Below are 17,323 nucleotides of genomic sequence, written 5' to 3'. Positions count from 1 at the left end.
TGACTTGCAAGCAACCAGAAAAGGTATAAATATGGTTAAGTGCTATTATCACCTACTTGGGCAAATACAGCAGCATCTCTTGACATTCTTGGCCTCATTTCTTACAACAAGCCCTGTCAGCACTGGGAAATCTGCTCAGCTCCCATGCTATAGCCAGACATGCCCACACACCACCGTCAGAGCAAGCAGTCCTCCCTACCCCCACCTCACATCTCTCTCTCTTCCCAGCCCAGCCCTGCATCCCTCCTCCTAGTCTCAACAGATGGTATGTAAGCCCCTCATGTGCCCAAATCTTGAATTTCATCTCCCATTTTCATAATGAATGAGTCCCAGTAGGTACCCTGGAGTGATTGCCTTTTAACCACAGGTGCAACTTGCGTTGTTGAGAACCATAAAAGGAGGGGGAGATTGTGTGTGTGTGTGTTTTTTTGTTTTTTTTTTTTTGAGAGGGACTCTCGCTCTGTCGCCCAGGCCGGAGTGCAGTGGCGCCATCTCGGCTCACTGCAAGCTCTGCCTCACGGGTTCACACCGTTCTCCTGCCTCAACCTCCCGAGTAGCTGGGACCACACACAGGCGCCTGCCACCACTCCCGGCTAATTTTGTTTTTGTGTTTTTAGTAGAGACGGGGTTTCACTGTGTTAGCCAGGATGGTCCTGACCTCCTGACCTTAGGTGATCCTTCCGCCTTGGCCTCCCAAAGTGCTGGGATTACAGGCATGAGCCACCGCGCCCGGCCAGGAGGGGGAGATTTTATGGGAAAGTAAGGGTGATGTTCCTCATTTTTTCCCTTTGTGACTGCTATTAAGGTAACTGGGACCATAGCCTAGTATCTTGAACTGCCCGCCCACCCTCAGGCAAAACCGGTGCACAATAATGCAGGATCTTCTTATTTCCACACTTTTACACCCCGTCATTGTTTTCTCCCCCTAATTCAGAATTGGTTGCTATATTTGTAATTATTCATTACTGAAATATTCCACCTGGCGACAAAATCAGACTGGCAGCAAAGTGAGGCTGATTATACAAAAACCCATCTGTCCTCATTAATCTTGGTAATGATGTGCAGAAGCCCAGCCAGGTATCCTGGAAGTCAGTGCTGAGGTCCTCTGTGCAGGCGATACAGGCAGTGACATGGCTGTGCACTGTTTCTCTCTTTGATCTACAGGAGCCACTTCAGAGGTGATGACAGCCCGAGGTCTAAACACAGCTGTGGAGACAAATCATTAAATGGTGTCAGAGAGGACGGGGCAAGTTTTCCACAATATTCAAGTTCTGAACTATCTCCAAATGCACTGGGGACTTAGTTAATTACTCCTTTTCCCCTGTTCTGCCACTGCCACCCGTTATCCTATCCTAGACTTGAAAAAATAGTCTTTTTTAAAAATTTGGCTTTAGAACATCGTGGATATTTGTAATTAAGAAACACAGATTCACAGTCCGAAAACTTTATTGTCATCCTCACTGACCAGCTCAGATCTGAAATCTAAATCCTGACATTGTCCCAGAAACTGACAAGGTTGGGATCTGGCTGACAACGCACATCTGCCATATGCTCATTCACTGAGAGACCCCACTTCTCAATAGCAAAGAGGCTGCCCACACATCTCACCTACACCACTTGATCTGATGCCCTGCCCAGTACTAACCTACACTTGGTATAATCAGGTGCAAATCCAGGTGATTTCAAAGGGAGCAGCTATTTGTCTAAAATAAGGATTCATCTTCATCTGTGATTACCCAGATACCCGCTGGCTCCTTCACTTGAATGTCCCATCAACTCTACCTGCCTAAATGAATTCATTCTTTCTTCTTACAAATAAAGTTCTCTTCCCTCGTGGAACCCCTGAATCCACTGGATCAGCTTCCAAGCACTGGCAGTCATTCGGCTGCTTCTGTTTCTACATCAGTGGCTACTAAGTTCAGCCATTCACTACTGCCCATCAATTTAGTGCAGTTGCTTCTTAACAGGTGTCCCATTACCAATCTCCCCAACCTCCAATTAAACAAAAAAGAAATAAGATATTAATATTGGAAAGGAAGAGACCAAGTGGTGGTTGTTTTCATATGATATGACTGCTTAGCCTAAGTCTAAGACAAGGCCACAGAAAGCTGTTGCTATGGTTTGAATGTTTGTTTCTTCTGAAACTCATGTTGAAATGTAATTGCCAATGTAAAAGTTTTGGGAGGTAGGGCATTTAAGAGGTGATCAGGTCATGAAAGCTCCACTCTTGTGGGTGGGTTTCATGTCTTAATGAAAGAGCTTTCCAGAATGGCCTGTTTTTGCCCTTCTGCCTTTTGCCACGGGATGATGCAGCAAAAATGCTCTCACATGATGCTAGCCCCTTAATGGTGGACTTCCCAGTCTTCAGAACTGTGAGCCAACACTTTTCTGTATGTATATTTCTCAGTCTACAGTATTCTGTTGATAAAGACAGCTATTAAACTCCTAAGCAAGTTCAGTAATACATCAGACATATGACAGTCAAAACAATTTTTATCTGTCCAATATACAAGCAATAATTAAATAGAAGCTATAACAAAAAAGATTGCCTCCTCAAAAGCAATAGAAATGTAAATATACCTAGAAATAACATTAAACCAGAAGAATGCAAGATACATGAAAACTACAAATCTTTACTGAAGAAACAAATGATTACTACATTTCCTTGGATAGAAAGAACTTATTATAAAGATGACAATTTATCTCCAAAATTAATCCATAAATTGAATTCAATCCCAATAAAAACCACCACAGAATTAGACAGCTATTTGACAATTCTGAGTCTATAGAAATCTAAAATTCTTAGTGAAGAAAAAATACACTAATAATGAAGAACATTTTAAAAATAAGAACAATTTGGCAGAACTAACACTATTAGAATTCAAAACACATTGCAAAATTATAGTCATGTGTGTCGTTTCTTGTCAGAATAAAAAAAATGAGATCAGTGGAGCAAAATTATTAATCCAGAAATGCAGCTATATAGGAACTTAGTTTATGATATTTCATGGAGGAAGAGGGGGTGTGATGTTTAATATTGAGTGCCAACTTGATTGCACTGAAGGATGCAAAGTATTGTTCCTGGATGTGTCTGTGAGGATGTTGCCAAAGGAGACTAACATTTGAGTCAGTGGACTGGGAAAGGCAAATCCACCTTCAGTCTGGGTGGGCACAATCTAATCAGCTGCCAGCATGGCCAGAATAAAAGCAGGCAGAAGAATGTGGAAGGACTAGACTGGCTGAGTCTTCTGGCATCCATCTTTCTCCCATGTTGGATGCTTCCCGTCCTGGAACACTGGACTCCAAGTTCTTCAGCTTTGGTACTCAGATTGGCTTCCTTGCTCCTCAGCTTGCAGACAGACTACTGTGGGACCTCACCCTGTGATTATGTGAGTCAATACTCCTTAATAAACTCCCTTTTATATATATATATATATATATATACACACATATATCCTGTTCGTTCTGTCCTGCTAGAGAACCCTGACTAACACAAGGGGTTAGAGATGGGGAACAAAATAGTCAGTAAATGCCATTTGGAAAAGCATAAGGATTCTACCTTACCTGACGCCATACATAATACTAAGATAGCATAAAAGTCAAATATAAAAACCAAAGCTATAAGAGAAAATATAAGGGAATATTTGTACAGTCTTGGGATGAGGAAGGCCTTCTTGAGAAGAAAAATAAAATCCAGAATCCATAAAGTATAAGACTAATTAGCTATATTAAAAGTTAAAACTAGTTATAAAAAAGACTCTGCTAATAAAGTTCAAAGATATTTTACACACGGGGCGGGGGGAAGAATGCAACAAAAGGAATGGGGAAATGGTATGAAATAAGAAGTGGGGTAAACCATTGGAAGACTGCAAAGGCCATGCTTCGGAATTTCAATCTTTTTTGTGTGTGTGTGTGTGAGACGAATCTCACTCTGTCGCAAGGTTGGAGTGCAGTGGCTTGATCTCGGCTCACTTGTTCATCACTTCTGAATTTTCTCTGATGAACTTGTATTACTTTATTGCAAGACTAAAAAATCAGTAGAGATGAATATTTTTTAAATATATCTTACAAAGAAAGAAAAATCAAAGCACAGATGATTTTTTTATTTTCCTTTAGCTTATAATAACACATAATATTTTAAAGATTAATGGCATTTGGGAGGAACCACAAGAGTGGAGGAGGCCTTGCCTAGCCATCCATGTCCCAAGGCATGTTAAGACTCCATGGAGGAGGGGAGAGAGATGGGAGGAAGAGCCCCAGAAAGAACGAGGAAGAGAAACCACACTAACATCTAAACCAGCGACAAGCTACAGGTGACTTCTTAGCTCAGAGTAAGTGACAGTCCTTTTTTTTTTTTGAGACTGAGTCTCGCTCTGCCACCCAGGCCGGAGTGCAGTGGCTCTAACTTGACTCACCGCAGCCTCTGTGTCCTGGGTTCAAGTGAAGCTCATATGTCAGCCTCCTGAGTAGCTGGGATTACAGGCCTGCATCACCACATCTGGCTAATTTTTTGTATTTTTAGTAGAGATGGAGTTTCACCATGTTGGCCAGGCTGGTCTCTAACTCCTGGTCTCAAGTGATCTACCTGCCTCAGCCTCCCAAAGTGCTGGGATTACAGGTTTGAGCCATGGAACCTGGCCAAGGGTAATTTCTTAACAAAAATGTATTCAGAAAATTTCAAAGATGCCATTTTCTGTTTATCAGATTACCCAATGCAGTTCCAATTTAGAGTCTTTAATATTAAAACTTATCAAAGAAATTGAAATTAAACAAACTTCTTCCTTTCCACTGCCAGTTCTCTCTTCTTTTTCTTTCTCTTTTTTTTTTTTTTTTCTCTTTCTTCTTTTTCTCGCTCTACCCCCCAGGCTGGAGGGCAGTGGCATGATTTCAGCTCACTGCAACCTTCACCTCCCTGGTTCAAGTGATTCTCCTGCCTCAGCTTCCCAAGTAGCTGGGATTACAGGCATGCACGAGCACATCCCGCTAATTTTTTGTATTTTTAGTAGAGACAGGGTTTCACCATGTTGGCCAGTCTGGTTTTGAACTCCTGACCTCAATTGATCCACCAGTCACGGCCTCCCAAACTACTAGGATTACAAGCATGAGCCACTGCACCTGGCCTCTTTCTTCTTTTTATCTTACCTTTACACAGCAATATAGATGCTCAAAAAATATTTCTTTTGGTTGACTCCCTGATTCCCTGGCCCTATGAGATTTGGGCAGGAACATCTTGACACTTCATTAGGTGTAGCCAGGGTTAGTTTGCCTGGTGAAGGCTGCCCCAGGCCCAGTTCTGCTAAGCTCCAAGTCCTGTTGGAAGAGGGTTTATACCTTTCTGGACCTTCCCTGTGGCTTACAAATCCTTCTCAGTGCCACTGTGAGCTGTATTTTAGAGTGTAAACAAGCGGGTTATCTGACAGCTGCTTCCTGTCTGTGGGTCTGTTGCCTCATTTCCATCTCCTTCAGCCTAAAATTAAATGACATCATTAGGAAACTGTTCATCCCAAGAAAAGCCATCCACCCGCAATACAACATGGTCCCAAGTCTCAAACTACCATTCTTGGAATCAGCATCAAATTTATATAGAAGAAGGCAAGCAGGAAGGATTGCCTTGGGGAAGAAACCACATAAGTAATTCGGTGTACCATCCTTCCCCAAAAGGGAAATTGGGTCCTCTAATACACTGAAGTCTCCCCAGCACCACAGAGAGCCCAAGTCATGTTCAAAGTTGGGGTGGGAGACCTCTAATGTTCATAACAGCACAAAATACAAACCTGAAGCTGTGTTAGCATCTCTGCTTTAATCAGAAATTGCCAGGAAGCAGCTAATTGTAAGACCATTAGAAACATCCTTCTCTGACCATACATATACATATAGGTATGTTTGTGAATATGTGTTTATGGCTATAGACATAGATATAAACATAGATCAACAAACTAAAGAAACTAAGGAAGCTAGGCTCATTTGCTTTTTTTCCTCTAATCAAGATGCATTTTTTTGGAGTCTGCATTCAATTCCAATTAAGGGATGCTTTTATACCTTTTATAGAGGAACAACTATATTTAACACCACCATTCACTCTAAATAGTAATTGGATTTTACAAGGTATGAAGCTTTTAAAGCTACCTTGAGTCTCAAAACCTTCTCTCTGTTGCTAATGAGCCTAGTTGGCTGAGTTCAAAGTAGAAGTGCACTGGCAGAGGCTACCCAGGCACCAAAGAATCCCATTGCACATCTGCTCATGTAGAGCAGAATAATGCATGAAAGTTTGGCTAATTTTCCCAATTAACAAATAAGTAATTCCTTTAAAATATATATATATGTGATTTAAGATAATTGGCACACTGGCTTTTAAAATAATTCACAATTACGTTTTAAACATAATGACTAAAAAGAAAAAGGAAAAAACGTTTTCAGAAATATGTAATATTCTGTTGGAAAAATGTATTAGCTTTTTTTTTTTTTTTTTTTTTTTTTTCAGACGGAGTCTCACTTTGTTACCAGGCTGGAATGCAGTGGTGTGATCTCGGCTCACTGCAACCTCCGCCTCCTGGGTTCAAGTGATTCTCCTGCCTCAGCCTCCCAAGTAGTGGGGACTACAGGTGCATGCCACTTTGCCCAGCTAATTTTCGTATTTTTAGTAGAGACTGGGTTTCACCATGTTGGCCCGGATGGTCTCGAACTCCTGACTTCATGATCCACCCACCTTGGCCTCCCAAAGTGCTGGGATTACAGACATGAATCACTGTGCCCAACCAAAAACAGGACTTTTATAATATCTATTAAGATTACTCATAATATCTTCCATCTCAGTCTGCTTTTGTGGCCAAAAATCAAAATTTCTCCATTATCACAAAGCAATTTTCTGTGCTAAAATTCCAGTAAGCCGAAATGAAGCATTACTTGTGTTAACAAGATGATTTTTTTTAAAAAATTGACCCTTCAAACATTCTTTCTGAAATGGGTGAGTCTTTATTACCATCTAGCTTTCTGCTAGCACTCACACCACTTCCCTCCACATGCTAGTCAAGAGTTTATGGACAAAAATGTATCAGAAGAGATCTGCTGAATTCTGAGAAGATGATGATGTAGTATGCACCAGAGACCTGCCACCTACACAACAATTGCGCTGGCAGAATTGTCTGATGTTACTATTTTGTGGCACTGGAGTCTATTGAAGGCTTGCAACTTTCAGGGGAAGGCCTGGATGGTAAATTCTGGTTAGTTTCAGTCAATTTCAGCTCTTAGCTCAGCAGTGGCTACCCATCCCCCCACCATCAGTTCCGTGGTTCACATTTTCCTGAAGCAGCTGGCATGCAGCTTTCAGGTGCCAGGATTGGCAATGAGAAGTCTGTCCTCCAAAAATTGGGTATATGTGTTCTGATTGCTGATTGCTGCTTCTGATCACGAAGGTGCAGAGCACATCCCTCCCCATTGTTGCAAGACCCTTCCCATTGTTGCACATCCCTCCTCATTGTTGCATTCCCTTCCTATTGTTGCACATTTCTCCCCATTGTTGCAAGTCCCTCCCTATTTTTGCATGTGCCTCCCCATTGTTGCAGGTCCCTCCCCATTGTTGCAAGTCCCTCCCCATTGTTGCAGGTCCCTCTCCACTGTTACAGGTTCCTCCCCATTTTTGCACTCCCTCCCCATTGTTTCAAGTCCCTCCTCATTGTTGCACATCCCTCTCCCTCTTGCTGAAGTGACTTCCAGGGGATTGAAAAGGTTGGTGCTTTTTTTCTTCCCTTTGTTTTCATCTTTTTCTCCTTTGAGGAATTAGATATTACAGACTAGGACATTCAAAATCAATTGCATAAACAAGAGAAGTTAGAAAATTACTGCACATGCCCAGGCAAAGGCCTCAGCTCAGAAAAGACCTGAGAGGGTGTTATGTTTACACCTGAGGCTGATTCTTGGCACAGGGACAGCTTAAAACATTTTTAAGCAAAACAAAAGTAAAAAACAGCAAACCCTTGGGGAGGCAGAGAATCTGACTTCCAGAGTTACCACATTATTACATTCAAATTTTTCAACAACAACAAAAGTCACAAGGCATACAGAGAAACAGGAAAGTATGGCCTGCTAAAAGGAGAAAAACAAACCAACAGAAACTATGCCAAAGAAGAAACAGGTAACAGACCTGCTAAAGACATTTAAACAACTGTCTTTAAGATGCTCAAAGAACTAAAAAAAAAAAAAAAGTAGAAAGTCCAAACATGATGTACAAACAAAACGAAACTATTAATAAAGAGATAGGGAATCCAAAAACAAATTATAGAACTATAAAGTACCATAACTGAAAAAAAATTCATTAGAGGGAGTCAAAGACAGATCTGAGAAGGAAGAAGTAAAAATCAGTGAACTTGAAGATAGGATAACTGAAATTACGGAGTCTGAGAAAAAGAAAGGAAAAAGAATGAAGAAATGTGAACAGAGCCTAAAGGACCTGTAGGATGCCATAAAGCAGACCAACAAATGCATCATAGGTGTTCCAGGGAAAAAGAAAGAGGAAATGAGGCAGAGAAGTTGTTCTCTCTATTGGAATAATGGCTGAAAACCTCCCAGATTTAATGAAAGACATGCATATAAATATCCAAGAATCTCAACAAACTCCAAATAAGATGAACTCAAAAGGCTGACACAAAGACAAATCATAATTAAACTGTCGAAAGACAGAGAGAAGAAATGATCACATATGAGGAGTCCTCAATAAGATTAACATCAGAGCTTTCATCAGAAACTTTAGAGACCAGAAGGTAGTGGGCTGATATATTAAAAGCACACACACAAAGAAACGCTGAGGGAGTTCATTACCACTAGGCCTGCCCTGCAAGAAATGTTCAAGGAAGTCCTACTGATTGAAACAAAAGGATGCTAGTCAGTAACTTGAAGCGTATGAAGAAATAAAGATCTCAGCAAAGGTAAATAACATGGGCAGTTAGAAAAGCCAGTATTTTATAACAACAGTTTATAGCTCTACTTTTGATTTAATGGACTAAAATGATTTAAGGGACTAAGACATTTTTTATAAAATAATTATTAGTCTAAAAGCTAGTATTATTGTAACTTTGGTTTATAACTCCACATTTGTTTTCTACATAATTTAAGATATTAATGCATAAAAGCAATTATTAATTTACATTTTTGGACACATAATATATAAAGATGTAGTTGTGTGACATTAATAAATGGAATAGATGGGGTTGGAACTACAAAGGAGCAGATTTTTTTGTCTGTTATTGAAGTTGTTATAAATTCCAATTAGAGTGTTTTAATTTTGGGATATTAAATGTAATCCATGATAACTACAATGAACATAATTATAGAATATACACAAAAGGAAATTACAAGGAAATTAAAACATTTTACTACAAAAAGTCAACCAAGCACAAAAGAAGACAGTAAAGCAAGAAATGAGGGACAGAAAAGGGTATCATGTATGTAGAAAACAAATAGCAAAATGACAGAAGTCCCTCCATATCAGTAATTACTTTAAATGTAAATGTATTAAATTCTCCAGTCAAAAGACAGAGATTGCCAAAATAGATTTTTAAAACATAATCCAATTATATACTATTTACAAAAGACCCACTTTAAATAAAAAACACAATAGTTTGAAAATGAAAGGATAGAAAATGATATTCCTCAAGCCAGTAATTCAGCAAGATCCAGCAGAAAGAGGGCTACTTTTAGAATTGGCTATTTTATTTTTCTTTCTATGGCAAGACTTACTGGCTTGAGGGGTGGGAGAAATAAAAAGAACTTAAAATGGGTAAAGTAAGAAATGTTTAAAAGTCCCTGTTTTGTCCTGAAATTTTAGTCTATTCTGGATAAATAGGATTTTCTGACACAGATATGAGAAGTTGTAGCTCTGATGTCTAGCTGTAGTCTCCTTGATCTGCTGATTGCATTATTTTAATTTGCTTCTCTAGGAAAGTAGTTTTGCTAAAAGCTGTACAGACATTTTCTTTTGTACCTAGCATACTTTATATAGTATAGCTTTAGGCCATGTAGCATTTTAAGACTCAATTTTAAAAAATTATTAATCTGTTGCTGACTCTGTTAATTCCTATTTCAATATGTGTTTCCTTGAAGAATTCAGGATACAACGTCTTATGTATGACAGCTTTCCTTCACACACTATTTTTGTGGGTGTGTATATATCTGATTTGGGGAGAATTTTAAAAAACGTAGCTTTTTAATTTGTTTGAAACAGACTTTCTGCCTGTTACATTTTGTGCTTTTAACTAGTTAAAGAAGCCAATGGCATTTTAGTTTTATATTGTGTTTTCCACTAGTATATCCCTGTTGATTTGTTTGTGCCTTTTATTAACTGCCATTTTCTAAAATTTTTTTCAATAAAAGGAAGGAAGATGTGAAAAAAAAAAAAAAAAAGAAAATGATATTCCATGAAAATAATGACCAAAAGAGACCAGAGGTGGATATACTAATGTCTGACAAAATAGACTTTAAATTTTTAAAAATTACAATAGACAAAGAAGGACACTATACATTAAAAAAAGGTTCACCACACCAAGACAACATAGTAACTATAAATAATTGCATACCTAACAGACCATCAAGACATATGAAGCAAAAATTGACAGGAGTGGTTGGGTGCAGTGGCTCATGCTAGCACTTTGCGGGGGCCAAGGCAGGTGGATCACTTCAGGTCAGGAGTTTGAGACGAGCCTGGGCAACATGGTGAAACCGTGTCTCTACTAAAAATACAAAAATGAGCAAGGCATGGTAGTGCACACCTGTGGTCCCAGCTACTCAGGAGGCTGAGACCCTGTCTCTACTAAAAATAGAAAAATTAGCCAGGCATGGTGGTGGACGCCTGTGGTCCTAGCTATTCAGGAGTCCCAGAGGCAAGAATCACTTGAACCAGCAGGTGGAGGTTGCAGTGAGCCAAGATCATGTCACTGCATTCCAGCGTGGGTGACAGAGCAAGACTCTGTCTAAATAAATAAATATAACAGGATTAAAAGGAGAAATAGACAATCTTACAATAATAATTGGACACTTCAACACCCCACTCTCAGAAATGGATAGAACAACCTGACAGAAGATAAATAGAGGACTTGGCACAATGAACCAACTGGATTTAACTGACATATACAGAAAATTCCATCCAACAAAAACAGTATATATACGTACTTCTCAAGTGGAGATGGACATTCTCCAAATTAGACCATATATTAGGCCACAAACTGAGTCTCCATAAAGCTAAAAATATATGTATTATACAAAATATTTTATTATTAGATCACAAGATAAAGTTAGAAATCAATAACAAAAGGAAACCTGGAAAATTCATAAATCTGTGGAAATTAATGAACATACTTTTAAGCAATCGATTGATCCGAAAAGAAATCACAAGAGAAACTAGAAGCAAAAAAATATATATAGGCCAGATGTGGTGGCTCAGGCTTATATCCTAGCACTTTGGGAGGCCAAGGCAGGAGTATAGCTTAAGCCCAAGAGTTTGAGACCAGCCTAGGCAACATAGAAAGACACTGTCTCAAAAAACGTAAAATAAAAAAAAAATAAAAATAAAAAAATATATATATAATATATATATAATTTCCATACGATTTGGCAATTCCACTTCTGGGTATGTATCCAAAAGAACTGAAAGCAGAGTCTTTAAGAGTTATTTCTACACCCATTTTGATAGCAGCATTATTTACAATAGAGAAAACATGGAAGAAGCCCAACAAATGAACAGATAAGCAAAATATGGTATATACATACAGTGGAATATTTTTCAGTCTTAGGAAAAAAATTCTGACATGCTACAATATGAATGAACTTTGAGAACATCATGCTAAGTAAAATAAACCACTAACAAAAAGACAAATACTGTAGGATTCCACTTACATGAGGCACCCAAAACAGTCAAATTCATAGAGACAGAAAGTAGAATGGTGGTTGCCAGGGGCAGAGAGGAGCAGGGAATGGGGTACTGTTTTTGAATGAGTATGTAGTTTAAGTTTTTCAAAATGCAGAGTCTAAGACATGGATGGTGGTGTTGGTTGCACAACAATGTGAATCTGCTTAATTACACTGAATTGCTTACTTTATAATGGTTAAGATGGTCATTTTTTATGTTGTATGTGTTTACCACAATTTTTAAAAATTTCTTTGGCTGTAAGCATTGTAGCTAGAGGACATTTCTCTGATTCTTCCAAGGTCTGTTATCTGTGGAATGTGTTGTTCAAGAGTTGTGGAGCTGTGCTACCTAGGTTTGATCCCAGCTCTGCAACTCACTAGCTGGGTGATCTTGGGTAATTTATTCAAACGCTCAGTGCCCTCGGTTTTCCTATTTACAAATGAAGATAATAATAGTCCCTATCTAGTAAGAGTACTTGTAAGAGAAAATGTTAAACTGTCTATACAGACCTAATCAGAATTTCCAACCCATACTAGGTCCTCAATCATTACTATTACCATCATTGTGGAAAAACAAGCATTTTAGAAGAAAACAGTCAGGCCCCAAAACTCATAATTCTACATTCATCTGCTGTTTTCCACTGTTTTCCTAGTCTTTTTAGTGGTCTCCCTTCTTCCAGTCTTGACTCCTTCCAATCTGGTATCCACCTTTAGGCTAAGGAAGACTTTCATAATGGCAAATCTGATCATGCACCTCCTCTGTCTAAGATCGTTCAAGTGCTACTGCCATGATCTGGCCCCTGTCAGGTTCTTGAACCCTACCTCTTGCTATTCTCCAAGGCTTCACCCACACCGCATTTGCACTGAACTGCTTGCGGTCCCCTGAGACTGCTTTTTTGCTTCTCACACCTCAGTGCTTTGTCCATACAGCTCCCCTCACACCCCAGGAAAGTCCTTCCATGCTTGGTCTACCTGGCAAACACCACTCATCTTTAAAAGCACAGTTTTATGGTCACTTTTCCATGAAATGTTTTCTGGCTGCCTTGGCAATTGATCACAGGAGTTGTAATACTTGAGTGCATTACTTGTCTCACTCTGCCAGGAGCTGATGCTTATTCCACTTCATGTGCCCAGTACCCAGCATGGGCCTGGCATATACTACATAAATAACATGGAATGAATGGACCTACTGTGCACTAACAAAGACAAGCAGACCTAAGCCATGGTGTCTGCTCTCAAGGAACCTAATATTGAATTAAGGTTAGAGAATAATCCCAGTCAATAGTTCAGAAGAGATGCAGGGATGCAGTTAAATGTCTCATGAGGGTGCAAATACAGTCTCACCTTCAAAATGATGGCATCAATTGGGGAGATTTTATAAACATTAAAACAGCAGCCAGTATCTATTTATTATAGCCAGCACATTTATTATATATTAGGAACATGCTAATTACGTTAAAATTATTATGTCAATTAAATCTTTTTTTTTTTTTTTTGAGACAGACTCTCGTTCTGTCACCTAGGCCAGAGTGCAGTGGTGCGATCTTGGCTCACTGCAATCTCTACCTCCTGGGTTCAAGCAATTCTCCCTGCTTCAGCCTCCTGAGTAGCTGGGATTACAGGCACCTGCCACTACACTCGGCTGATTTTTGTATTTTTTAGTAGACTTGGGGATTTGCCACATTGTGTCAGGCTGGTCTTGAACTCCTGACCTCAGGTCCGCCCCCCTTGGCCTCCAAGTGCTGGAATTAAATCTTAATATATTAAAACATCAGTTTGAGCAGATAGAAATCAGACACTGACATTTTACATAATTGAATTTACATCAGGCAGTCTTTGGTTACTATATCCATTTTCTTTTCATGTGTGTATGTGTTGATTTATATTCATTAACCCTGTTATAGAAAGAATGCAAACAGAAAGAAAAGACTTAATGTAATATTATATAATCTTGGATTCTACAGAGGGGCAATGGTTTTGAAAGCCACACTTTAAAAAAAGTAAATAAAACCAGAGGAAGGGTGACCTTACCTCCAAATACTTCTTGTTCACATATCAGAGGCAATGCTGGCCAACTTGGAGGTGATAGTTGTACTGTAAACTGTGGACAGGGGGAACCCAGCTATGACATCAGGGAAGTTTCTGCCACAAGAAAAGGGGAAAGCCCATCTTTTCTGGCCCTCTGGAATGTGGGGAAAAGAGAGATGCAACAAGAGGTGAATCAAAGATGCCAGAGCACTCATCAACTTCACTCACGGTGAAACCTAGAGGTAGAGGAGCAAAGCCTTTAGTTGGGTATAGAAAAATTCAAGAATACTGTGTCCAGGTTTGCTTCCCTGGACACAGCTTGAGGAAAGCTGCAGATCTAGAGAAACCCCACATTCAGCCTGAAAACACACCTAAACTGTCATAGAAATAAGAAGGCAGCTCTGAGCGAAAGAGGTAGCAGATCTTTGATTTTTCCAACCGTGAAGGGGATCTGGAAGTTCCATGTGTCCCAGAGGAGACCCCAGAGGGATTGGAAGGGCATACAGGTACATAGCTTCAGAGGTGGGCCAAAGAGGCTGCAGAACATGGGCCTCAGGATCAAAGGAAAATGACCCAGACCACAGTTTTCAGCATTAGGTGCTCATGCAAGATCCCAAAGTACCACATGACTTAGTCACACCTAAGCAGACACTGTGCAGGGATCCAGGAACAGGGTAAGACCAGTCACCCAGCAGGGAAAATAGTAAGGACACAGAAGACACCATAAGATCCTATACTTGCACAGACTGAGATGGACCTCACTTCTCCAGGGCCATCAGGTCTTAAAATCTCTCACTGTAGGCACAAATCATCTGGGGACAAGCAAGGAGAGAGAAAGAAAGTCTGAATGACTGAACATTTAATCAAAAGAGATTTATCTGGATGGGTGCGGTGGCTCACGCCTATAATCCCAGCACTTTGGGAGGCCGAGGAGGGCGGATCATTTGAGGTGAGGAGTTCAAGACCAGCCTAACCAACATGGTGAAACCCTGTCTCTACTAAAAATATAAAAAATTAGCAGAGCATGGTGGCACATGCCTGTATGCCTGTACACCTAGATACTTGGGAGGCCGAGGCAGGAGAATCTCTTGAACCTGGGAGGCAAAGGTTGTAGTGAGCCGAGATCATGCCCCTGCACTCCAGCCTGGGTGACATAGCGAGACACTAGGAACCACAAAGGCAAAGGGCCTACATGCACAGATCTTGCATTCTGGTAGATAAGACACACACACATCATTTAAAACACACACACACACACACACACACACACAAGAAAGTATGTCTTATATCAGAGGGTGATGAGTACTAAGGAGGAGATTGAGAAGTGCAGAAGGTTGCTATTTTATATAGAATAGATAGGAAAGCCTCAATGATAAGGTGGCATATGAGCAGAGATCTGAGAACGTGAGCAGAGAGCCACAAGGATGCCTGGGAGAAGAAAGTTCTGGGTAGAGGAAACAGCAGGTGCACAGGTCTTGTACTAAGAATATGTTCTGGGTGTTCAGAGAAAATCAAGGAGGCCAATATATCTAGAACAGAGCAAGGGGAAGAGTGGTCAAAGAAAAGCAAGGGGCCAGATCATGTAGGTCATATGGGCTTCCATAAGAACTTCAGCTTTTGTTCTGAGAAAACGGAGAAATGAATGATAGATTTTGAACAGAAGAACAGCGTGATCTGACTTACATCACAAAAGGATCACCTCTTGGCTAAGAAATAGTAATAAAGGCTGGGTGCGGTGGCTCATGCCTATAATCCCAGCACTTTGGGAGGCTGAGGCTGGCGGATCACGAGGTCAGGAGATAGAGACCATCCTGTCTAACACGGTGAAACCCCATCTCTACTAAAAATGCAAAAAATTAGCCAGGTGTGGTGGCGGGCGCCTGTAGTCCCAGCTACTCCAGAGGCTGAGGCAGGAGAATGGCCTGAACCCAGGCAGTGGAGCTTGCAGTGAGCCAAGATGGCACCACTGCACTCCTCCCTGGGCAACAGAGCAAGACTCTGTCTCAGAAAAGAAAAAAGAAAGAAAGAAATAGTAATAGAAGGAAAGAAATGAAAAGAGCTCAAAGAAAGACAGACAATAAACTCATAATAAGGTGATATGATTACACATACACATACATCAATAATCACAAACAATACAAATGGACCAAACTCTCTAGTTAGAAGACAAATACTGTCAATAAGGGTAAAAAACATCAGTTGCATGTTGTTTATAAAACACATGTTAAACATACAAATATAGAAAAATTTGAAAATAAAAGAAGAAACTGCTAACCAAAAGAAAGCTGTCAAAATAAACTTTAAAACGGAAAGCATCACTAAAGATAAAGGAAATCCTAAGTGATTAAAGGTTCAATTCATCAGTAAGATATAAGCATTCTGGTGGCCTCAGTGCTTTGTAGATTAATGAAAATCTGTCTGGAGGAGAGCACATCCATGCTAAGCCTTAGGGAACTTCACAAATGATACTTCAAGGGAAATGGTGAACACACAGTCAAAGATAACCAAAGATAAAGACCGAGATTATTGATGAAAACATTCAACTATCCACTCTTCATAGAAAACAACTAAAACTAGGAAAATAGAAAGATTGAAACTAAAAAGATACCACTTACAAAGTAGCTAAAAATAAAAAGAACACAGAACATGAATAGAATCGAATATAGGAAGAAATCTCACATAAGGCGGGTAAGGCTTGAGGGGCAAATTGTAATACTTATTGGGAGCACTTTGAAAAGGTAAATGACTGGAGAAATGTACAGTATTCTTGGATAGGAAGATTCAATATTGCACATATTGGTTTTCTCCCAAACTATCTATAGATTCAGTGTAATTCAAACTTAAAATCCAAGAAGACATTTCATAACTGGACAGTTGATTCTTAAATTTATATGGAAAAGTTAAGGGCCAAAAAAGAGGCAAAACACTACTGACAAAAGACCAAGACAGAAGGCATATCTAAAGACATATTATTAAACTAAGTAGCTATAGCAATGAGGAATCAATCAGAAAAGATAAATAGATAAATAGAAGGACTGCAGCATCTAGAAACAAATCCATACCTATGTGAAATTTTCTATAGGACCAATGCCAATCAGGAGAAAAAAGAAGTGCATTTTCTTTTAATTTTTTTTGTCAGATTTGATTATTTTATTTATTTATTTATTTAAGACCACATCTCACTCTGTTGCCTGGGCTGGAGTGCAATGGCATGATTTTGGCTCACTGCAGCCTTGATTTCCTGGGCTCAGGAGATCCTCCCACCTCAGCCGCCTGGGTGGCTGGGACCATCAGTCATGTGCTAGCATGCCCAGCTAATTTTTTTGTATTTTTTTAATTTAACTTTTTTTTTTAATACTTTAAGTTCTAGGGTACATGTGCACAACATGCAGGTTTGTTA

Source organism: Colobus angolensis, unplaced genomic scaffold (genome assembly GCF_000951035.1).
Source record: "Colobus angolensis palliatus isolate OR3802 unplaced genomic scaffold, Cang.pa_1.0 Scaffold172, whole genome shotgun sequence".
Taxonomy (NCBI): Eukaryota; Metazoa; Chordata; class Mammalia; order Primates; family Cercopithecidae; genus Colobus; species Colobus angolensis.
The sequence above is the reverse complement of the archived record's forward strand: the minus strand, read 5'-3'. Positions refer to the sequence as shown.